Genomic DNA, 21,949 nt, shown 5'->3' on the forward strand with positions numbered 1-21,949 from the left:
AATATAAAGAAAATAATATTAAGAAATATAAAGAAGCTCAGGCAGTGACCTTCAATCCACATGTGCATCTCGTTTTGCCCTGGTGTCGCTTGTGCAGCTGATCACCAGCTCCCCGGCTAGTGTGAGATTATATAATGGGAGTAGCAACGATGTAGCAAAAAGTTAGGAATTTTAACCATTGGCAGAAATGCAACAACAGAGAGAAATGCAACCACTCACCCAATTTAATGAGGGGCGTTCTCCAGGATTGCAGAGACCATGGTCCGCGTTGTAATTGTTCACGTTGTTACTTGGTTGAAAAGATCCCCTAGAATAAAATATTGGGAGTGTAAGTAATACAGAAGAAACAGAAACAAAAAGAAGTACTTATTGCATCTAGAGACTAGTAAGACATTGCCTTGAAAAAGTATTCATACCCCTTGAAATTTTCCACATTTTGTCACGTTACACCCAAATGCAGCCTATCCAATCACTAGAGAGCGGTGACATCACTGAGAGTGCAGCCTATCAAATCACTAGAGAGTGATGACATCACTGAGAATGCAGCCTATCCAATCACTAGAGAGCGGTGACATCACTGAGAATGCAGCCTATCCAATAACTAGAGAGCGGTGACATCACTGAGAATGCAGCCTATCCAATCACTAGAGAGCTGTGACATCACTGAGAATGCAGCCTATCCAATAACTAGAGAGCGGTGACATCACTGAGAATGCAACCTATCCAATCACTAGAGAGCGGTGACATCACTGAGAATGCAGCCTATCCAATCACTAGAGAGCGATGACATCACTGAGAATGCAGCCTATCCATTCACTAGAGAGCGGTGACATCACTGAGAATGCAGCCTATCCAATCACTAGAGAGCGATGACATCACTGAGAATGCAGCCTATCCAATCACTAGAGAGCGATGACATCACTGAGAATGCAGCCTATCCAATCACTAGAGAGCGGTGACCTCACTGAGAATGCAGCCTATCCAATCACTAGAGAGCGGTGACATCACTGAGAATACAGCCTATCCATTCACTAGAGAGCGGTGACATCACTGAGAATGCAGCCTATCCAATCACTAGAGAGCGGTGACATCACTGAGAATACAGCCTATCCATTCACTAGAGAGCGGTGACATCACTGAGAATGCAGCCTATCCAATCACTAGAGAGTGGTGACATCACTGAGAATACAGCCTATCCATTCACTAGAGACCGGTGACATCACTGAGAATGCAGCCTATCCATTCACTAGAGACCGGTGACATCACTGAGAATGCAGCCTATCCAATCACTAGAGAGCGGTGACATCACTGAGAATACAGCCTATCCATTCACTAGAGAGCGGTGACATCACTGAGAATGCAGCCTATCCAATCACTAGAGACCGGTGACATCACTGAGAATGCAGCCTATCCAATCACTAGAGAGCGGTGACATCACTAAAAATGCAGCCTATCCAATCACTATTTGTCTAGAAGGATATGATGGCATTTTATATATTGTAAAATAAATAATAATAATAATATATAATTAGCCAGTGGTTGGCAGCCATTGCTCTTCTTCTTCTGCCCACACAGATGTTGGAATCTCGGAGTCTCAATTAGTCGGATAATATCCGAGATCCCCGAGAGCAGATTGTCTATGTATAGCCTGGAATCTAAGTCCCATCCGGCTCCCGCAGTGACAGGTTATTAATGTATACCGGTTCGCGGTTTCGGAGACCGCGTCCTACAATGAACCGCGGCTTTCCCCCCGATCTCATTTTATTAACGGCACTGTTATGGCAACCGTGCCCGACAACCAACCCCGTGGCACTAAGTCACATTCTTAATGGCCTCCTATCGGGGGAAAGCAGACTTGTCATGGTGACATCGGAGACGGTTCAGGAATACGTTTCTTCTGACCTTTATCAAATCATTTAATCTCCTAGCGCCTTTAGTCAGGATTCTGTTCTCCGAGGTGGGAGGAGAAGGGGGGAGGAGCCACGTGCGCCGAGCTGCGATAAAAGCATCACTTGCTACAAAATGTCACTTCAAGGGAAAAATACAATCCAGTGTCTTTGTGGTTAAATACAATCCGAGGTTTTTATTACTATTGTATTGTCCTCGGATTCTGCCGGCTTCTCGCTGTTTTCTTTTTTTCAATCGGATGAGAAAAGAGTAAATGTGATCGATAAACCATTGTGTGGTGTTTCTGATTCTCTTCATTAGAAAATGACGGATTACACCTGGTGAAGGGTGGCGGAAAATAAAAGTGCGAAATTCAGAAGTGAAAAAAAAAAAGTTGGATCTATTTACAAAAAAAGGGAACACAATGAAAAAAAATATATACATCATGCTCCGGTACCTACCCACGTGGGTAGGTACCACGTGGGTAGGTACCGGAGCATGATGGGACTGTGACATCATAAGAGAGGCCTATATAAATCGGATGCAAACCGCGCACGCGTCAATGCAGCAAAAAGAGGCGTTGTGTCAACATCGGAAGAAGGCAGAAGAAGAGAAGAAGACATAACAGAAGAGCCGGGCTGGCCACCTGCTAGTAATTTAGCTAACACACGAACATAGCGGCGGCCAGCCCTAAAGGAGAAGGCACCGGAGAGCGGAGAAGATAGAAGACCCCCGGAGAGTGGAGAAGACCCCCCCGGAGAGCGGAGAAGACCCCGAGAGCAGAGAAGACCCCCCGGAGAGCGGAAGAGAACCAGACGGTGGTGAAGTAGAAGCCCCCCCTGCTAAAAGAGCTAAAGAAGACAGGGGGGCCCCCGGAGCAGACTAATAAATTATTTTAAAAACCCTGTGTCGTGTGTTTATTTACTTTTACACTTTGCCTCCAGGTGAATGGGTAGGGGTACGATGTACCCCATATTCATTCACTTAGGGTGGTGGCCGGTATCTGGGGGCCCCCTTATTTGAGGGGGCTCCCAGATTCCGATAAGCCCCCCGCCCGCAGACCCCGACAACCAACGGCCAGGGTTGTCGGGAAGAGGCCCTGTCCTTATCAACATGGGGACAGGGTGCTCTGGGGTGGGGAGGCCCCGCAGTGCGCCCCCCTGCCCCAGAGCACCCAACCCCCCCATGTTGAGGGCATGCGGCCTGGTACGGCTCAGGAGGGGGGAGCTCGCTCGTCCCCACTCCTTTCCTGGCCGGCCGGGTAGCGTGCTTTGGATACGGGTCTGGTATGGATTGTGGGGGGACCCCCTACGTCGGTTTTTCGGCATAGGGGGGGTCTCCTTACAACCCATACCAGACCTAGGGGCCTGGTATGCTCCTGGGGGGGGGAACCCATGTCGGTTTTTTATTTAAAATTTGGCGTGGAGTTCTCCCTCTCAGGATGCATACCAAATGCCGCAGCTAGAATTGGCGGGAATCCAAGTCGGATCTCCCGCCGCTTCTATGACGCGCTCGCTGGAATGTCCTTTGTCTATTCCAGCGAGTGCGAGATGTCGGCACCCTGTCGCCGAGAATCAGCGCGATGCTGTCGTGCTAGAAACACATTCTCGGCAACATGTACTGTATATATATATATATATTTTCCAATAAAAAAAATTTCCCTTTAAGGCCGTTGGGCCCAAAGTGACGCATCATTCCCGCACTCGTCTTCCAGCCTCAGAGGGGAAAATATCGAATTATATCCGCTGCTACCGACCGCTCCGGTAAGTGGCGGAGACAACCGTAACGTGGTGGGAGGGGGGGTGGACACTTCTCCTTCCACCGATAAAAGTGATCTTGAGGCGAATCTGCCGCAGATACCACTTTTATCTGAAAGCGGACCGCCCGCCCTTTCAGAAAATAATCTGCTGCCATAACAATGGTATTCAAGGTCAAAATATCGGCGTATAACGACGGCGGGCGGTCCGGAAGTGATTAAAGAGTGAGATGGATGGAAAATGGCTTCCTAGGATCAGGCCTTTTATTTAAGCGGGAAAGTGGGGGGGGGGGGGGGGCGCCGTTCCAGCACCTTCTGTTTTTATATTAAAGATTATTCAGCACATAGGAACATTTCTATACCATTTTTTTTCGTCTTGCATAGTGAAATACCATACAAATTGACGAAAATATTCAAACAATGAATGTATGTTGTAGCAGGGGGTGCTGGACTGTCTATTGATGCTGGCTGCTGGGCAGTGGTGGCCGGTCCAAAAAGGGCGCATGGGGCACTGCCCCACCCCTCTAGTTTGCATGTGGACCGTCGGATACATAGCTTTCTATGAGTTTTTTTTCTCAAGCACAACTTTTTCTGGAAGGGATAGTGCTCAGAAGTGGATAGGGGGTGGAATCAATGCACAGTGCTCAGAGTTGGATAGGGGATGGAACCAATGGACAGTGCTCAGAAGTGGTTAGGGGATGAAATCAATGGACAGTGCTCAGAGGTGGATAGGGGATGGAACCAATGGACAGTGCTCAGAGGTGGATACGGGGTGGAACCAATGGACAGTGCTCAGAGGTGGATAGGGGGTCGAACCATTGGACAGTGCTCAGAGGTAGATAGGGGGTGGAATCAATGGACAGTGCTCAGAGGTGGATAGGGGGTGGAACCAATAGACAGTGCTCAGAGGTGGATAGGGGATGTAACCAATGGACAGTGCTCAGAGGTGGATAGGGGATGGAATCAATGGACAGTGCTCAGAGGTGGATAGGGGGTGGAACCAATAGACAGTGCTCAGAGGTGGTTAGGGGGTGGAATCAATGGACAGTGCTCAGAGGTGGTTAGGGGATGGAATCAATGGACAGTGCTCAGAGGTGGATAGGGGCTGGAATCAATGGACAGTGCTCAGAGGTGGATAGGGGATGGAACCAATGGACAGTGCTCAGAGGTGGATAGGGGGTGGAATCAATGGACAGTGCTCAGAGATGGATAGGGGATGGAACCAATGGACAGTACTCAGAGATGGATAGGGGATGGAATCAATGGACAGTGTTCAGAGGTGGATAGGGGCTGGAATCAATGGACAGTGCTCAGAGGTGGATAGGGGATGGAATCAATGGACAGTGCTCAGAGGTGGATAGGGGCTGGAATCAATGGACAGTGCTCAGAGGTGGATAGGGAATGGAATCAATGGACAGTGTTCAGAGGTGGTTAGGGGCTGGAATCAATGGACAGTGCTCAGAGGTGGTTAGGGGGTGGATCCAATGGACAGTGCTCGGAGGTGGATAGGGGATGGAATCAATGGACAGTGCTCAGAGGTGGGTAAGGGGATGGAATCAATGGACAGTGCTCAGAGGTGGATAGGGGATGGAATCAATGGACAGTGCTTTAGAGGTTGATAGGGGATGGAATCAAGGGACAGTGCTTAGAGGTGGATAGGGGGAGGAACCAATGGACAGTGCTCAGAGGTGGATAGGGGATGAAACTAATGGACAGTGCTCAGAAGTGGATTGGGGATGGAATCAATGGACAGTGCTCAGAGGTGGATAGGGGATGAAATCAATGGACAGTGCTTAGAGGTGGATAGGGGGAGGAACCAATGGACAGTGCTCAGAGGTGGATAGGGGGTGGAACCAATGGACAGTGCTCAGAGGTGGTTAGGGGATGGAACCAATGGACAGTGCTCAGAGGTAAATAGGGGGTGGAACCAATGGACAGTGCTCAGAGGTGGATAGGGGATGGAATCAATGGACAGTGCTCAGAGGTGGATAGGGGATGTAACCAATGGACAGTGCTCAGAGGTGGTTAGGGGATGGAATCAATGGACAGTGCTCAGAGGTGGATAGGGGGTGGAACCAATGGACAGTGCTCAGAGTTGGATAGGGGATGGAATCAATGGACAGTGCTCAGAGGTGGATCGGGGATGGAACCAATGGACAGTGCTCAGAGGTGGATAGGGGATGGAACCAATGGACAGTGCTCAGAGGTGGTTAGGGGATGGAATCAATGGACAGTGCTCAGAGGTGGATAGGGGGTAGAACCAATGGACAGTGCTCAGAGATGGATATGGGGGTGAAACCAATGGACAGTGCTCAGAGATGGATAGGGGGTGAAACCAATGGACAGTGCTTAGAGGTGGATAGGGGGTGGAACCAATGGACAGTGCTCAGAGTTGGATAGGGGGGGGGGTACCTTTTCTAACATTATCTCATTCTTAGACCATCTGTTATAGCATTTCCACAGTCTCTGATCATCTTCTTCAACATATCCCTAGGTTCTGACCACCCCTTGCAGCAAAACCCTGGTATCTGACTAATTTTTGCAGAATGCCATTAGTCTCTGAACAACCCTTGTTGTCATGGATATGTAGTAATGTCTGGCAGTTTACCTTTCTCTCCATGTGTTCACCTTAGAGGCCAGACTCTCTCATCTGGCTGCTTTTATCATCTCTCCTCCCTGTATGGCTCCACCCCAGGCCATCCCAGGACATCGGCTTAACCCTTCACCATCTCTTGTGTCCTGAGTGGCTGCTCCCCCTCTCTCCCTACGGTGCATGACCTAGGGGACTCTGGGGGCCACGACCTGGATTCAGTTGCAGCTAAATCCATCCTCACCACTAGAGGCTCTGGTGAATACCAGCTGGATCTTAGACTCCACGCTCTGGGGAATCTTGGGCTCAAGTTTCCTGTGGGATCCCTGTTTGTGCTCCAGTGGACCTGTCCTCCATATCCACTCTGTAGTCCATCCGCAGCAGCCTGCCATAGGGTTCACTACCTTGTGGTGCACTCCTGACTCTGTCATCTGGCCACAGGTGACCTGAGACTTGTAGCATACCCCCAGTCTCTGACCATCTCCTTTAGTAAGTTCTCAGTCTCTGACCACCTCCTGTACTATGTTTCTATTCTCTAATTCTGTATCGTGCCTCTAATATCTTACTAAATCTTGTACCATGTCCCCAGTCTCTGACCATCTCCTATAGCAAATCCCTAGTCTCTGACCATATCCTATAGCAAATCCCTAGACTCTGACCATCTCCTATAGCAAATCCCTAGTCTATGACTATCTCCTATAGCAAATCCCTAGTCTCTGACCATCTCCTATAGCAAATCCCTAGTCTCTGACCATCTCCTATAGCAAATCCCTAGTCTCTGACCATCTCCTATAGCAAATCCCTAGTCTCTGACCATCTCCTATAGCAAATCCCCAGTCTCTGACCATCTCCTATAGCATGTCTCCAGTCTATGACCATCTTCTGTAACATGTCCCCAGTCTGTAACTATATTCAATAGACTTTCCCTCGTCTCTATTTTCTTTCAGCATGCTGTATGTACAGACTCTGCTCATATCCCGTAGGGTGTCCGTGGTGTTGGATCATCTCCTGTAGAATGCCCCCAGTCCCTGTTATTTTAGTATTGCAGATGCAGAATATAATGTTCGGCCCCTGGGGCAATATCTTGGGGCTTTACCTGAGGCCCCCTTCATCTAATAAGTTGACCATCACTGACCTGAAGGAACGGGCGCAGGCCCATATATCTCCCGGAGACAGGAATAAATGTACCTCTGAAAGCACTTCCATTATTTCTTCATGAACAAGTCACACAAGTTCAGGAACTTCTCGTTACACAATAACAATCACAACATTCTCTCTATTTCTCCGCACCGCAAAGGCAATAAAGGCGGACGGGCCATCAGTTATGTTATTCGGTGTCAGGGATCCGGAGCGATGCTTCTTCCCGCTGATTGATGAAAGCGCAACTTTGTCTTTCCTAAATTAGAGCGCCGTCCTTCCCGTTCTTCACTCCTCAGATTTATTTCTTTAATTATTTTCTACTTCTGTTGTCCACACAACCCATCCCCCCCCCCCCCGAATGACGGAGACATTGTGTGCGAGGATTGAATTCCTGCTATACTGTACGTACCGCGTGCTTCATTGATCGTAGTGGAATGACGGCCATATTTTATTTATAGGGTGGGGAGGGATTGAAGCCTTCGTCTGGTTTTTAGTGGGCGGTGGCCTAGGGCTTACCGGGACAAAAGTTGCCTCTTGTATTTACAGACTGGAAGCTGCGTACAAGTAAGCACAGAGTTCATAGATTGGGTTTCTGAACCCCCTTAAAACCAGTGCGGCTGGTGCTTAATATTTTGGGGGGGGGCACATAAACTCATCTCCTCAACCACACAATGCAGCCTATCAAATGCAGCCTCACCAGCGCCCATCAAATGCAGCCTCACTATCGCCCATCAAATGCAGCCTCACCAGCGCCCATCAAATGCAGCCTCACCAGCGCCCATCAAATGCAGCCTCACCAGTGCCCATCAAATGCAGCCTCACCAGCGCCCATCAAATGTAGCCTCACCAGCTTCCATCAAATGTAGCCTCACCAGCGCCCATCAAATGTAGCCTCACCAGAGCCCATCAAATGTAGTCTCACCAGCGCCCATTAAATGCAGCCTGCCAGTGTCCATCAAATGCAGCTTCACCAGCGCCCATCAAATGCAGCCTCACCAGCATCCATCAAATGCAGCCTCACCAGCGCCAATCAATGCAGCCTACAAGCGCCCATCAAAAGCAGCCTCACCAGCGGCAATCTATGCAGCCTCACCAGCGCCCCTCAAATGTAGCCTCACCAGTGCCCATCAAATGTAGCCTCACCAACGCCCATCAAATGCAGCATCACCAGCGTCCATCAAATGTAGCCTCACCAGCGCCGATCAAATGCAGCCTCACCAGCGCCCATCTATGCAGCCTCACCAGCGCCCATTAAATGCAGCCTGCCAGTGCCCATCAATGCAGCTTCACCAGTGCCCATCAAATGCAGCCTCACCAGCATCTATCAAATGCAGCCTCACCAGTGCCAATCAATGCAGCCTCACCAGCTTCCATCTTTGCAGCCTCACCAGCGCCCATCAAATGCAGCCTCACCAGCTCCCATCAAATGCAGCCTCACCAGCGCCCAGCAAATGCAGCCTCACCAGAGCCCATCACATTTAGCCTCACCAGCGCTCATCAATTGCAGCCTCACCAGCGCCCATCAAATGTAGCCTCACCAGCGCCCATCAAATGCAGCCTCACCAGTGCCCATCAAATGCAGCCTCACCAGCGTCCATCAAATGTAGCCTCACCAGTGCCCATCTATGCAGCCTCACCAGCGCCCATCAAATATAGCCTAACCAGTGCCCATCAAATGTAGCCTCACCAGCGCCCATTAAATGCAGCCTGCCAGTGCCCATCAATGCAGCTTCACCAGTGCCCATCAAATGCAGCCTCACCAGCATCTATCAAATGCAGCCTCACCAGTGCCAATCAATGCAGCCTCACCAGCTTCCATCTTTGCAGCCTCACCAGCGCCCATCAAATGCAGCCTCACCAGCTCCCATCAAATGCAGCCTCACCAGCGCCCAGCAAATGCAGCCTCACCAGAGCCCATCACATTTAGCCTCACCAGCGCTCATCAATTGCAGCCTCACCAGCGCCCATCAAATGTAGCCTCACCAGCGCCCATCAAATGCAGCCTCACCAGTGCCCATCAAATGCAGCCTCACCAGCGTCCATCAAATGTAGCCTCACCAGTGCCCATCTATGCAGCCTCACCAGCGCCCATCAAATATAGCCTAACCAGTGCCCATCAAATGTAGCCTCACCAGCGCCCATTAAATGCAGCCTGCCAGTGCCCATCAATGCAGCTTCACCAGTGCCCATCAAATGCAGCCTCACCAGCATCTATCAAATGCAGCCTCACCAGTGCCAATCAATGCAGCCTCACCAGCTTCCATCTCTGCAGCCTCACCAGCGCCCATCAAATGCAGCCTCACCAGCTCCCATCAAATGCAGCCTCACCAGCTCCCATCAAATGCAGCCTCACCAGCGCCCAGCAAATGCAGCCTCACCAGAGCCCATCAAATGCAGCCTCACCAGCGCCCAGCAAATGCAGCCTCACCAGAGCCCATCACATTTAGCCTCACCAGCGCTCATCAATTGCAGCCTGTAATTAACATGTGTTAAGGTTCAAAGGGATGAGGTGGAAAATCTAGTTGGCGCTCATTTGCAAAGTGGCTCGGACAGGCACAGGGACCCACTGGTGAGAGACAGAGTGTCTAGCATAGGGAAAGGTTCTGGTAGAGGAGATTCAGTGTAGGGACCTTACGCCTGAGCTGCTTCCTTGGGCCACCTTGCTTAGACCTCTTGGGTGCCTTTGTTGGCACATCGCCTACCAGTCACCTCCTCCATCTAATGCTGCCGGGTATCGCAAACCTGCTAGCATGTCTTCTACAGCATTGAGACTATGTGCACTATGAGTCTTTCTTTTAGGTACTTCCGTACTGGGTTTGGCCCTGATATTCAGGCCTTGTTGCCACCTTGTTGGAGCTTTGAGTTAATATATTGTTCGGAATTCCTTGGTCTCCGTATGCATTTACTCCACTTTGGGTACCAAACATCCTCCAAACCCCCCCCCCCCTCACAATTAGTTTCCTCTCCTGACAGGTTCCCTTTAAAATGTCTGCAGTAGGACCTACGGAGAGATTCTGTGAGAGAGCAAACACCCTTTCATGTCCCTGTGTTTAGGTGTTCTGAACATTTCATCTGCCGGATTCCTCTTGTACCTTATCAAGAATTCAAGATCTAAATAATCCCCCCGTCTCCCCCCCAGGCTCTCCGTTCCCTCAGGTGCTGCTAAATATGAACAGAGCGCTCAATGCCGGATAACAGCCAGCTAACAAGGGCCCAATTTATGCCACAGATTTTCTTTTTTGGAAACCTTTCAAAGAAAAAATTGTGAACAGTTTAAAATCTTGAAACGTAATGGAGTACTTTGTCTGCAATCAATTTACATGAAATGCAACGGTAACTAAATGGGTTCATTAACTGCTTTAGTGGAAGCTTTTGAGACAGGAAGACCAGACGGGTAAGGGTTCAAAAAAGGTTGACCGCACTCCCAGTTATGAAGCAGTGATGATTGCCGTATTTATCGACGTATAACACACACTTTTTTCCCCTTAAAATCAGGGGAAAATTGGGGGTGCGATTTAATACGCCAAATGGCTGCCTCGGTGGGGAAGGAGGGAACAAGCGCCGCCGAGATAGACAGAGCCGGATGTCCTGTGTATTTGGCTTGCCTTGCATATCCACCCAGTCCCGCCTCCCGCCATTGGACCGGTGTTATGTCCATCATGAAAGCCGGGCCAAGGGATGGGACTGGTCGGAACTGCGAGATAAGCTGAGAGGAGCCAAGTACACAGGACATCCAGCTCTGTCTATCTAGATGTGCGGGCAAGGCTGCAGGTGGACACTATTGGGGGCAAGGTTGCAGGTGGACACTGTTGGGGGCAAGGCTGAAGCTGGACACTTTTGGGGGCAAGGCTGAAGCTGGACACTTTTGGGGGCAAGGCTGCAGATGGACACTGTTGGGGGCAAGGCTGCAGATGGACACTGTTGGGGGCAAGGCTGCAGATGGACACTGTTGAGGGAAAAGGCTGAAGCTGGACACTGTTGGGGTCAAGGCTGAAGCTGGACACTGTTGGGGTCAAGGCTGAAGCTGGACACTGTTGGGGTCAAGGCTGAAGCTGGACACTGTTGGGGTCAAGGCTGAAGCTGGACACTGTTGGGGGAAAAGGCTGCAGATGGACACTGTTGTGGGCAAGGCTGCAGCTGGACACTGCTGGGGGCAAGGCTGCAGATGGACTCTGTTGGGGGCAAGGCTGCAGATGGACACTGTTGGGGGAAAAGGCTGCAGGTGGACACTGTTGGGGACAAGGCTGCAGATGGACACTGTTGGGGGAAAAGGCTGCAGGTGGACACTGTTGGGGGCAAGGCTGCAGGTGGACACTGTTGGGGACAAGGCTGCAGATGGACACTGTTGGGGGAAAAGGCTGCAGGTGGACACTGTTGGGGGCAAGGCTGCAGATGGACACTGTTGGGGGCAAGGCTGCAGATGGGCACTGTTGGGGACAAGGCTGCAGATAGACACTGTTGGGGGCAAGGCTGCAGATGGGCACTGTTGGGGGCAAGGCTGCAGATGGACACTGTTGGGGGCAAGGCTGCAGATAGACACTGTTGGGGGCTGGAGGCTGCGGATGGATTGCTCAGTTTTGTGACAGATCTACGGTATTCTGTCTGTAAAAATTATCCAACTATTGTACAGTCCAAAAATATTTTTTTTTGCAATTATTGTGTGACAGCCAAGGTAAGTAATAGCAGTAATTGCGGCCTGTAGCCCCGGGGGCCCTGGCTGTAAGCCAAATGTGGATTTGGTGAGATAAACACGTCCGGCTGCAAACTATGAATGGTTCAGAAAGCAGCTTGGGAAGTAAAAAAAAAATTGCAGCACAGTAACAGGTAAGCAACATGCAGTAAAAATTGTAATGACCCGTCGGACATGGTTAGGAGCAAAACATAAGTACCAGTGATTGCTGCCGGGCTTATAGAACATGATGAGATTGGAACTGGGGCAACATAGGAGTCTACTGAGAGCCTCCAGCATGTTCGGCAAAATAAATCCATAACAAGTTTGGGAAGGGAATCGTACAGGATGAAGTTTAAAGGTCTATAAATTATACTCTGTTAGATGGTTTCCAAAGTTTCCAGAATAAAAGAAAAACAATGGCCGGATTCACATACATCGGCGCATATTTATGCCGCCGTAGCGTATCTAATATACGCTACGCCGACGCAGCGCACAGAGGCAAGCACTGGATTCACAAAGCACTTGCCTCCAAATCTACGCTGGGTTTCTTAGTCGTAACTCGTCGTAAGTGGAAGTGGGCGTGAGCCATGCAAAGGAGGCGTGACCCCATGTAAATGATGGATTGAGCGTCATAAAGATACGACTAACGTACGGCGCCTGCGCCGTCCTGTGGACGCATCCCAGTGCGCATGCTCAGAATCACGTCGAAACAACTGCCTAAGATACATCGAATCACTGCCTACGACGTGAACATAACCTACGCCTAGCCCTATTCACGAACTACGTAAACGACGTAAAATACGACGGCTTGTGTTTCCTGGTCCATACCTTTGCACGAGTTGCGCCTCATATATGGGGAATAACTTTACGCCGGACGTACGACTTTCGCAAACTGCGTATATGATGCGCCGGGCGCAACTACGTTTGTGAATCGGCGTATCTCCCTCATTTGCATATGTGCATAGAAAATCTTTGGGAGCGGCAAATGCGCCCACGATACGACGGCGTAGGCAAGTTACGTTGGTCGTATGAAGCCTATTTTCAGGCGTATCTAGTTTTGTGGGCACGGCGCACAGATACGACAGCGCATAGTTAGACTTACGCGGCGTATCTCGAGATACGTCGGCGTAAGTGCTTTGTGAATCCGGGCCTATGTGTTTCTGTCTTATTTTTATGGTTAAATGTGAACCAGAACATGATCATCCGGTAAGAGGAAATGATTCTCTCAGCACTTTGTGAAATGAAGGGTTCCTTGTCTTTCTAGGTCACCAGAAACCATGGATATGATTGTTTGTTATTGGAAAATAATCTCACGGGGTCCATCGCTAATGATTGTTTTATTGAGCTCCTCTTCTGGTGGCTTGGGGCCACTTAACATTTGGCTCCTTTGTTAAAAAAGACCCTTCGATCAACTCGAGCAAACAAACTCAAAGGTGACCTAAAAAATGGCCAATGATTTCCATCTCCCCAATAGATTTAAATTATGCTATATGATTAAAAGTTGTATTGACGCTTGCCCCCCCCCCCCCCCCGCACACCTACTATGTGATCAAAAGTAGGTGGACACCTTTCCAAATGATCATCATAAGGTATTTCCAGTGAAGGATACAATTGGTGCTTCACCACACAAAGACATTCAGCTCAATGGCATGCGTCCGACAGTTTTGGTGAAGACCTTGTTCTGTTCCAGCATGGTGATGCCCCTTTGTATAAAACCAACTCCTCCCTCTTTCCTTCCCCCCCCTCTTCCCCCCCTCTTTCCTGCCCCTTCCCTTATCACCACATCAGTCACACCCACACTCCACCTTTTACACCCCTGTCACGCATTCACAACTGCACTCTCCGTTGTTCTCACCCTTAATATAGCCTATGGCCCGGATTCACAAAGCACTTACGCCGACGTATAACAAGATACGCCGACGTAAGTGCAAATGTGCGCCGTCGTATCTGTGCGCCGGACCCACAAACTAAGATGCGCCTAAAAACAGGCTTCATTCCGCCGACGTAACTTGCCTACGCCGGCGTAGGGTGGGCGCACATTTAGGCTAGACGCATGGTGGCGCTCCCATTGATTAGCCATTCAAATATGCAAATGAGTGAAATACGGCGATTCACGAACATACGTGCGCCCGACGCAGTGCGCGTAAGTTGTACGTCCGGCGTAAAGTTATTCCCCATAAAGGAGGTGTAACCCAGCAGCAGACATACAAAGGTCTGCACCAGGGAACACAAGCCGGTGTATTTTACGTTGGACGTGTGTCTGGCTGGGCGTAGGTTACGTTCACGCCGTTCGCAGTGATGCGGCGTAGTTTTGGCATTTGTTCCGACGTGGTTGTGAGCATGCGCAGGGGGATGCGTCCACGTCTCGTCGCATGCGCAGTTCGTGATACGTATCTGTCTGGCGCTCGGCCCATCATTTGCATGGGGTCACGCCTCATTTGCATGGCTCACGCCCACTTCCACCTACGCCAGCGTACGCCTTCGAAACCCAGGGCAGCGTAGGGAGCACTGGCTTGGTGAATTCCATGCTTGCCTCTCTGCGCTGCGTTGGCGTAGCGTATATTGTTTGCGTTACGGCGGCGTAATGTGCGCCCGCTCTCTGTGAATCCGGGCCTATATTTATAGTTGCCTAAATATTTAGTTGACAGGTCCATTTCCACATCCACCCCCTTGGCCGCCGCGGAAGACATTCTCCTCAGTGGCTGTGGCGTCTGAGCTGACGGGATACCCGCTCCTAGGTAAGCTCCACAGTTCTTATCCCCCAATGTCCATCAAGGTATATATGTGTTTTTGTTGGTAGGTTGACCTACATGAACTTTTTTGTGTGTTTCAACCTATTTATACCTTGCTTGTGTTGTGTATTAACTTTCAGAACTTCTCCCGACGAAGCGACGTACATCGCAAAACTAGTAGAGACCCTCTGTATCGTGATCCCTACATCAGCCGGGATTTCCCCAAGGGGATGGCCCGGATTCACATACATCGGCGCATATATAAATGCCGCCGTAGCGTATCTCTTTTACGCTACGCCGACGCAACGCAGAGAGGCAAGCTTGGGATTCACAAAGCAAATGCTCCCAACGTTGCGCCGGCGCGAGATTCATATTTTCCCATGCCACACTGTACCCAAACTAAATTTGTAACATTTTGTTCCCACAAATAGAGCTTTCTTTTGGTGGTATTTGATCACCTCTGGGATTTGTATTTTCTGCATTTTTTTTAAAAAAAGACCGAAAATTTAGAAAAACAAATGCTTTTTTTTTTTGTTTCTGTTACAAAACTTTGTAAATAAGAGCGTTTTCTCCTTCACTGATGGGCACTGATGGGGCTGCACTGACGGGCACTGATAAGGCGGCACTGAAGGGGAAACCGATGAGGTGGCACTGATGAGGAGGAATTGATGGGCACTGATGGGCACTAATATGCAGCACCGATGGGGCACTGATAGGCGGCACGGATGGGCACTGATAGGTGGCACGGATGGGCACAGATAGGCGGCACGGATGGGCACAGATAGGTGGCACAGATGAGCATGGATAGGCGACACAGATGGGCACTGATAGGCGGCATGGATGGGCACTGATAGGTGGCACGGAGGGGCACTGATAGGTGGCACGGATGGGCACTGATAGGTGGCATGGATGGGCACTGATAGGTGGCACAGATGGGCATGGATGTACTGTATTATATTGTACTTATGGATACCAATCAGTGCTAAACAACAATGCCTGCCAATCAGTGATGCCCATTGTGGGCACTAATTGACATCCATTGTGGGCACTGATTGGCATCCCTGGTGGTCTAGGGTGGCATACCTGGTGGAGGGCATCCCTGGTGGTCTGGTGGCATCCCTGGTGGTCTAGTGGCATCCCAGGTGGTCTAGTGTGGGCATCCTTGGGGGGGGCTGTGCTGATAATAGATCAGCACAAACCCCCCCATCAGAGGAGCAGCCGATCGGCTCTCCTCTACTTGCGTCTGACAGTCGCGAGTGAGGAAAAGCTGATAACCGGCTCTTCTTGTTTACATCATGATCAGCCGTGATTGGACAGGGCTGATCACGTGGTAAAGAGTCTCTGTCAGAGACCGTTTACCTAGATCGGTGCTGCGGGGTGTCAGACTGACACCCTGCAACAACGATGGCCGGCGCGCAGCGGCTCAATATCCTGAGTACATCATATGACGTCCACTCAGGATATTGAAACCACTTTGCCGCCGTCATTTTGTTATAGGGCGGGCGGCAAGTGGTTAAGATAGTCGCAAATAATCTAACATCTCTCGGTTCCGTTATGCTGACTTGCGACCCCTGCGTGGGTTCCGCCCCTGATGTTAGCCAGGCGTTGGCTGTATTGTTGTACGTCTGTTTTGTTTTTGTTTATGTGTTTGCTAAGAGCAAAATAAAAAGATTTAAAAAAAAAAAAGATGCTTACTTTGCACTGATAACGGTGAGAAGGTAAAAAACGAAAAAGTCCGGAGCCCGTTGGCCCGAGCGCTGGTGGATATAATATGTTATGGCATTGATGACTAAAAACTTCAGTAGGGTTTGATCTGGAAAGGAAACAGCTGCTTGTTCTATGGATATTATGTACCAATACCATCTGCTCCGATTGTGTTCTCTAAGACGGCAAATAACGGCTCTCCATTCTCTGCTTGTCCAGAGACTCTTTGGCTCGGCTCGTGGGTGAAGACATAAATCCCCATCACATTTGCCAGATATTACGGAGAGATGAAATCCCGGCCATCTGTTGTTTGTTTCCGCGGTTATGTGTTCTCCACATTTCCTTTCAGTCTCTACAAGTGATGAGATGATTAGCTGGGCTTCACCTCAACCACTTCAAGGCCCAGAGTCCGGGCTGCTGATAAATGTACCTGGGGCCAACTCCCAGGACCCCACATGTGTTCAATGGTTATTATTCGCCTGGGAGGGGGGAGGAAGTACAGTAAAACCTTGGATTGCGAGCATAATTTGTTTCAGAAACATGCTTGTAATCCAAAGCACTCTTATGTCAAAGCAAGTTTCCCCATAAGGAATAATGGAAACGCAAATGATTCGTTCCACAGCCATTTATTCAGAAGTCCTTCAGTTTAGAGTCCATGGAAAAAGATTATAGCGATGTGATTGGTTGTGTGACCATAAAATGTCCATCTACAAATGGAAGCCTCCGCAAGTGGATTAGGAGCAAAATCCAGCAGGAGCTCCAGAGTATATGTCAGGTCACCTGTGGCCAGGTGACAAGTGCACCCCATTGGGGTCTGGGATGCACCTCAGGGTAGTGAACCCTATAGCCGACTGCTGCTATCAGAGAGGAAGCGTTAACCCAAGATCGCCCAGGGTGCGGAGTCTAAGACCCAGCTTTGTGTTCACCAGAGCCTCTAGTGGTGAGGATGGCCTTCGCCGCAGCTGGATCCAGGTCGCGACCCCTGGGAGTCCCTAGGTCATGCTCCGCAGAGAGAGAGGAAGCAGCAGGCAGGACAAACGGTAGTGATGGGTAAGCCGAGGTCAGGGAAACAGGCAGACAGAGTAACCGAGGGACAGGCAAAAGTTCAAGGGCACAGGCAAACAGAGTCAGGGACGAGCCAAAAACGGTACACAGGAAGATAATCGTAGCACACTGCAGACAGGAATTTAAGCAAACAACACTGTTGAACAGCACTGCAGGCCTGTAGTGCAACAGTTAATATAGACTTCCTGGGATGGCCTGGGTGGGGCCATACAGGAAGGAGAGGACATAAGAAGGGAACCAGAACAGAGACAGGCCTCTTAATGGACAGATGGAAACAGGTAAGCTGCCAGACTATTGCATATCCATGACAGTATAAAAGAGAAGAGAGGCGCCTCTAAGTGTAGCAATAAGTTGCTAATTGTTGTCCCTTCATTAAATGTAACCATATTGCTAAACTAATGCCCTATACACACGATCGTAATTTCCGATGGGATTAAAACCCGATGGAATTTTCCATCAGAATCTCGTTCAAGCTTGTCTTGCATACACACTGCCAGACCAAGGTCCGACTGTCCGAAACGCGGTGACGTAAAACACTACGACGAGCCGAGGAAAAATGAAGTTCAATGCTTCCGAGCATGCGTCGACTTGATTCTGAGCATGCGTGTTTTTTTTTTCTCCGTCGGAGTTCCACACAGACGATCGTAATTTCCTATAGGATTTTTTTCCATCGGGAAAGAAATAAAACATGCTCGATTTCTAAACTCCGACGGAAATAAAAGTCAGACGGGGCCCCCACACGGTTGGAGTATACAATGAAAAAATTCCGTCTGACTTTTTGAATCGGAAATTCCGATCGTGTGTACGCAGCATTAGAGGCGCCTCTCTTCTCTTTTAGACCCAGTTGTGACGCGGCGCTACTTGTATATCGAGACATCGCTTGTATATCGAGACAAAATGTATTCAAATATTTAGCTTGTCTTGCAAAACGCTCTCAAATCAAGTTACTCTCAAAACAATGTTTTACTATACAAAAATGTAAATCAATTAAATAACTAAGTCCTTTTTTTGTATAGTCTACCAAAAAAATTGATAAAATGTAAACAAGAAAAATACAAAAGTACATGATAGGCAAAAACAAAAAATCACTGGGCATGTGCGATCGGGGTTGTCTGATGTCAGCAATTGGGCACAGCTGTTGTTTGTTGTCATGCGGGCCTATCACGGGCCTGGATGTCTTTGATGATATCCACATAGGATGAAACATGTCAGGCTGGCCGATACAAGTACGCTATGAGCCGCGGAGTTCCTTTATGTTTTGCTGCCTGTTTGTTCCTGTAAGTACCACACAATAAACTGCGTGTTGTTTTACCTACGGGCTTCACTATTGTTGCTTTCCTCTGTGCATTTTTGGTCATACTCCTGTTGAGGATTGCAATATACACCTTTGGGTCCTTGTGAGTTCTGGACGTTCCTTACCATTGATGCTTTTTTGTGGACACCCTTTTCCTCTATCCATCGAGTTAGAGAGGGGGACTGCCATTGACCTTATGCATTATTTTATTTCCATGCCCATATTGATGTCTTTCTGGTAAGCAGATTGATTGCACAGGTGGTGTGTTTCCTTGTCTGCACACTGAAGCCTTGGTGGAGGTCCTTTTATTTCTACTTCATTGATGATCATACTTACTCATTTGGACTATTTTTATTAATATTTATTTATTAAAATGCTTGTAAAACAACAGCGCAGTCTTGCACACGTGCCTCGATGCGCTGGCGGGATAAAAACAGAACAGAAAAGGGGCAAAAACTACATTGATCAAACAAGTAACAATATAACAATAACAATCAGCGAACAAGAAGATATATAAAACATACAAAGTTAAAAATATAAAATTTAGAGCTATTAGAATGTTTAATATTTAAGTCACCCCGAAAGCCTGGATATATAGCCATGTTTTTAACAATCTCTTAAACTTTAGGAGATCATTCTCAATTCTTATGTGAAAGGATAAGGAGTTCCAGAACTGAGCTTCTTGAACTTTCAAGGTTCTCCCACCGCATTTGTTTTTGGCAAATTTGGGGATGTTCAACAAAGCCAAATTCTCAGACCGCAGCGATCTGGTAGGCACATGTCTGTTGAATTTTTCTCTGAGATAGCCCGGTCCAAATCCATGGATGGCCATATGCACAAGACACCCCGTCTTGAACTGAGCTGGTTGTGCCACGGGCAGCCAGTGCAAGGCCTGTAGGGATGGAGTGATGTGGTCTTACCAGCCCACGCCCGTGAGTAGCCTAGCAGCGGCATTCTGAACAAGCTGAAGCTTGTGCAAGATGTTTTTAGACACACCCATGTACAGGGCATTGCAGTAATCAAGTACCAACCATTGCATTGACCATAGAGATTTTATCAGAGTCCTCGATAAAGCGAAACATAGATCTCAGGAGTCTTAAGTGGAAGTGGCATACACTTACCACTTGATTCACCTGGCTACGCAATGCCAACTTAGAATCAAGGATAACCCCCAGGTCCCTGACCTTAGAGACTGGTGCCGGACTTGGTTTAAAAGAGTCAGGCCAGTCGGGCATCTTACTAGGGCAATCATGGTTACTGAAGATCCTAGTTTCAGTTTTGGAGCCATTAATCTTGAGGTAATTGGCTCCCATCCAGGTTCTAATCTCCTCCAAACAAGAGGCAAGATCCACTTGCCTCTCGTTGGTCCTGGGAAGGCGGAAGTATATCTGGGCATCGTCTGCGTAGACGCGGAAGAGAAGGTTATGGCGACGTATGATGTACAACAATGGACTCATGTAGATATTAAACAGGCTGGGCGATAATGCCGAACCCTGGGGGACCCCACAAGAGAGAGAACTATAAACAGAGTAATACAGTCCCAAACAGTCCCGCTGAACTCTCTCCTGCAGAAAAGAGGCGATCAATGCCAAAGCAGTACCATCAGTGCCAGCCACAGTCCCTAGTCTTCCAACATTCTGGTGTGATCGATGGTATCGAAAGCTGCAGACAGATCCAGAAGTACTAAGACCGAGGTGTCATTCCTATCCAAAGACCAGAGGAGATCATCCAAGGCCGTTTCAGGGCCTCTGCCAGGTCGGTATCCTGACTGGAGGTCATCGAAGATGTTGTTAGATTCCAAGTGAGGCTGATACTGCCATACCGCTGCTCTTTCCATGATCTATATCATTTTATATTATTATTAATTTTATTCACTGAAGCGCTTCACTATTGGACTTTATAAAAATAATAAGAATTTGTTGAATAATAATATACAAACATGTAAATCAAATAACTAAAGATAAAGTCCATCTTTTTGTCTACCAAAAAATAAATAAATACAAAAGTACATGAGAGACAAAAACAAAAAATCAAATCAAATATTAAATCAAAAACACGGAACCATTACCCATAATCCATGGAGAAACAAATGTTGTCTTATACTAGAAAAACCCCATAAAGCGGGCGAATAGACTAACTCCTGAATATGAACTCTAATTCCTGAATTACCATAAAGACATTACCACAGAATGGCAGTCTATTTAGTAGAGCGGGATTTCTGTATCTAAACCATTAATAACAATGTAACACGTTGCAGTTTTCCTTCCCTTACCCAGTAATGTACTTCCTGTCCTGGTGTATTTAATTGTTGAAAAGGGAGCCAATCAGATACCTTAATTTCTAGGGTGCAAATACACTGAAAGAATTTTAGTTCAATAGATCAGTACGATATCATGAGGCACTGAAAGGTTCATTGGATACAATTCAAGGTTCGGTACACGTTATGTGGAAAAGAAATGAATGCATACGGTGAAAGAAAATAAAACACAAGTAGAGAAGTTGCATTCAGTGTTTAAGGCATCGAAGGTAGTTATTTAGGAATGATACGCTTCATAAGTCATGGCGGCACCGACATAATATGACGAAATGTATGCTGAAGGGATCACATAACGCGATATACATCAGTGATGCCTTTTTACGGTGATGGCGAACCTTTTTGAGCCCAAGTGCCAGAACTGCAACATAAAACCAACTTATGCATTTCAAAGTGCCAACAGTGAATTAAAGCTGCCAGCGGGTCTCTGTACAGAGGAAGTGACTGATCACCCCTCTGAATGAGCCTTAAGGGACCAAAAATCGTACAATTCTACCCCAAAAAAATAAAAACTTTTGTACTTTTTCAAATGATGAAGCACCTGTCACGCCGTGTCCGGGATTTGATCCTGGGACCTGGGGTTGACAGACTGTTTTCCTATTATGTGTTTGATGTTGGCTCCACCCTGGGACCAGCTGTTTGTAGTTATCTGATCAGCGACCCTATAAATCTCCACTTCCCCTTCCTGTCCGTGCCCTCGTATAAGTTCCTGTTGATGCTGTTTGTGGATGCTCTTAGTTTTGGTTGCAGACTTGGCTCATTCTTGACTTTGACACCTGGATTTTCCCTGGACTT

The 21,949-nt window shown here is 48.3% G+C and overlaps 1 long non-coding RNA gene across 1 annotated transcript in view; it reads right to left on the minus strand.

The window, feature by feature from the left end:
- Positions 1-213: 213 nt before the first annotated feature.
- LOC120938131 overlaps positions 214-21,949 on the minus strand; it is a 332,977-nt gene continuing 311,241 nt past the window's right edge. The window contains exon 4 of the long non-coding RNA XR_005748789.1: positions 214-307. This is a non-coding gene — a long non-coding RNA (uncharacterized LOC120938131). The remainder of the gene's footprint in view (positions 308-21,949) is intronic.

Source organism: Rana temporaria, chromosome 4 (assembly GCF_905171775.1).
Source record: "Rana temporaria chromosome 4, aRanTem1.1, whole genome shotgun sequence".
Taxonomy (NCBI): Eukaryota; Metazoa; Chordata; class Amphibia; order Anura; family Ranidae; genus Rana; species Rana temporaria.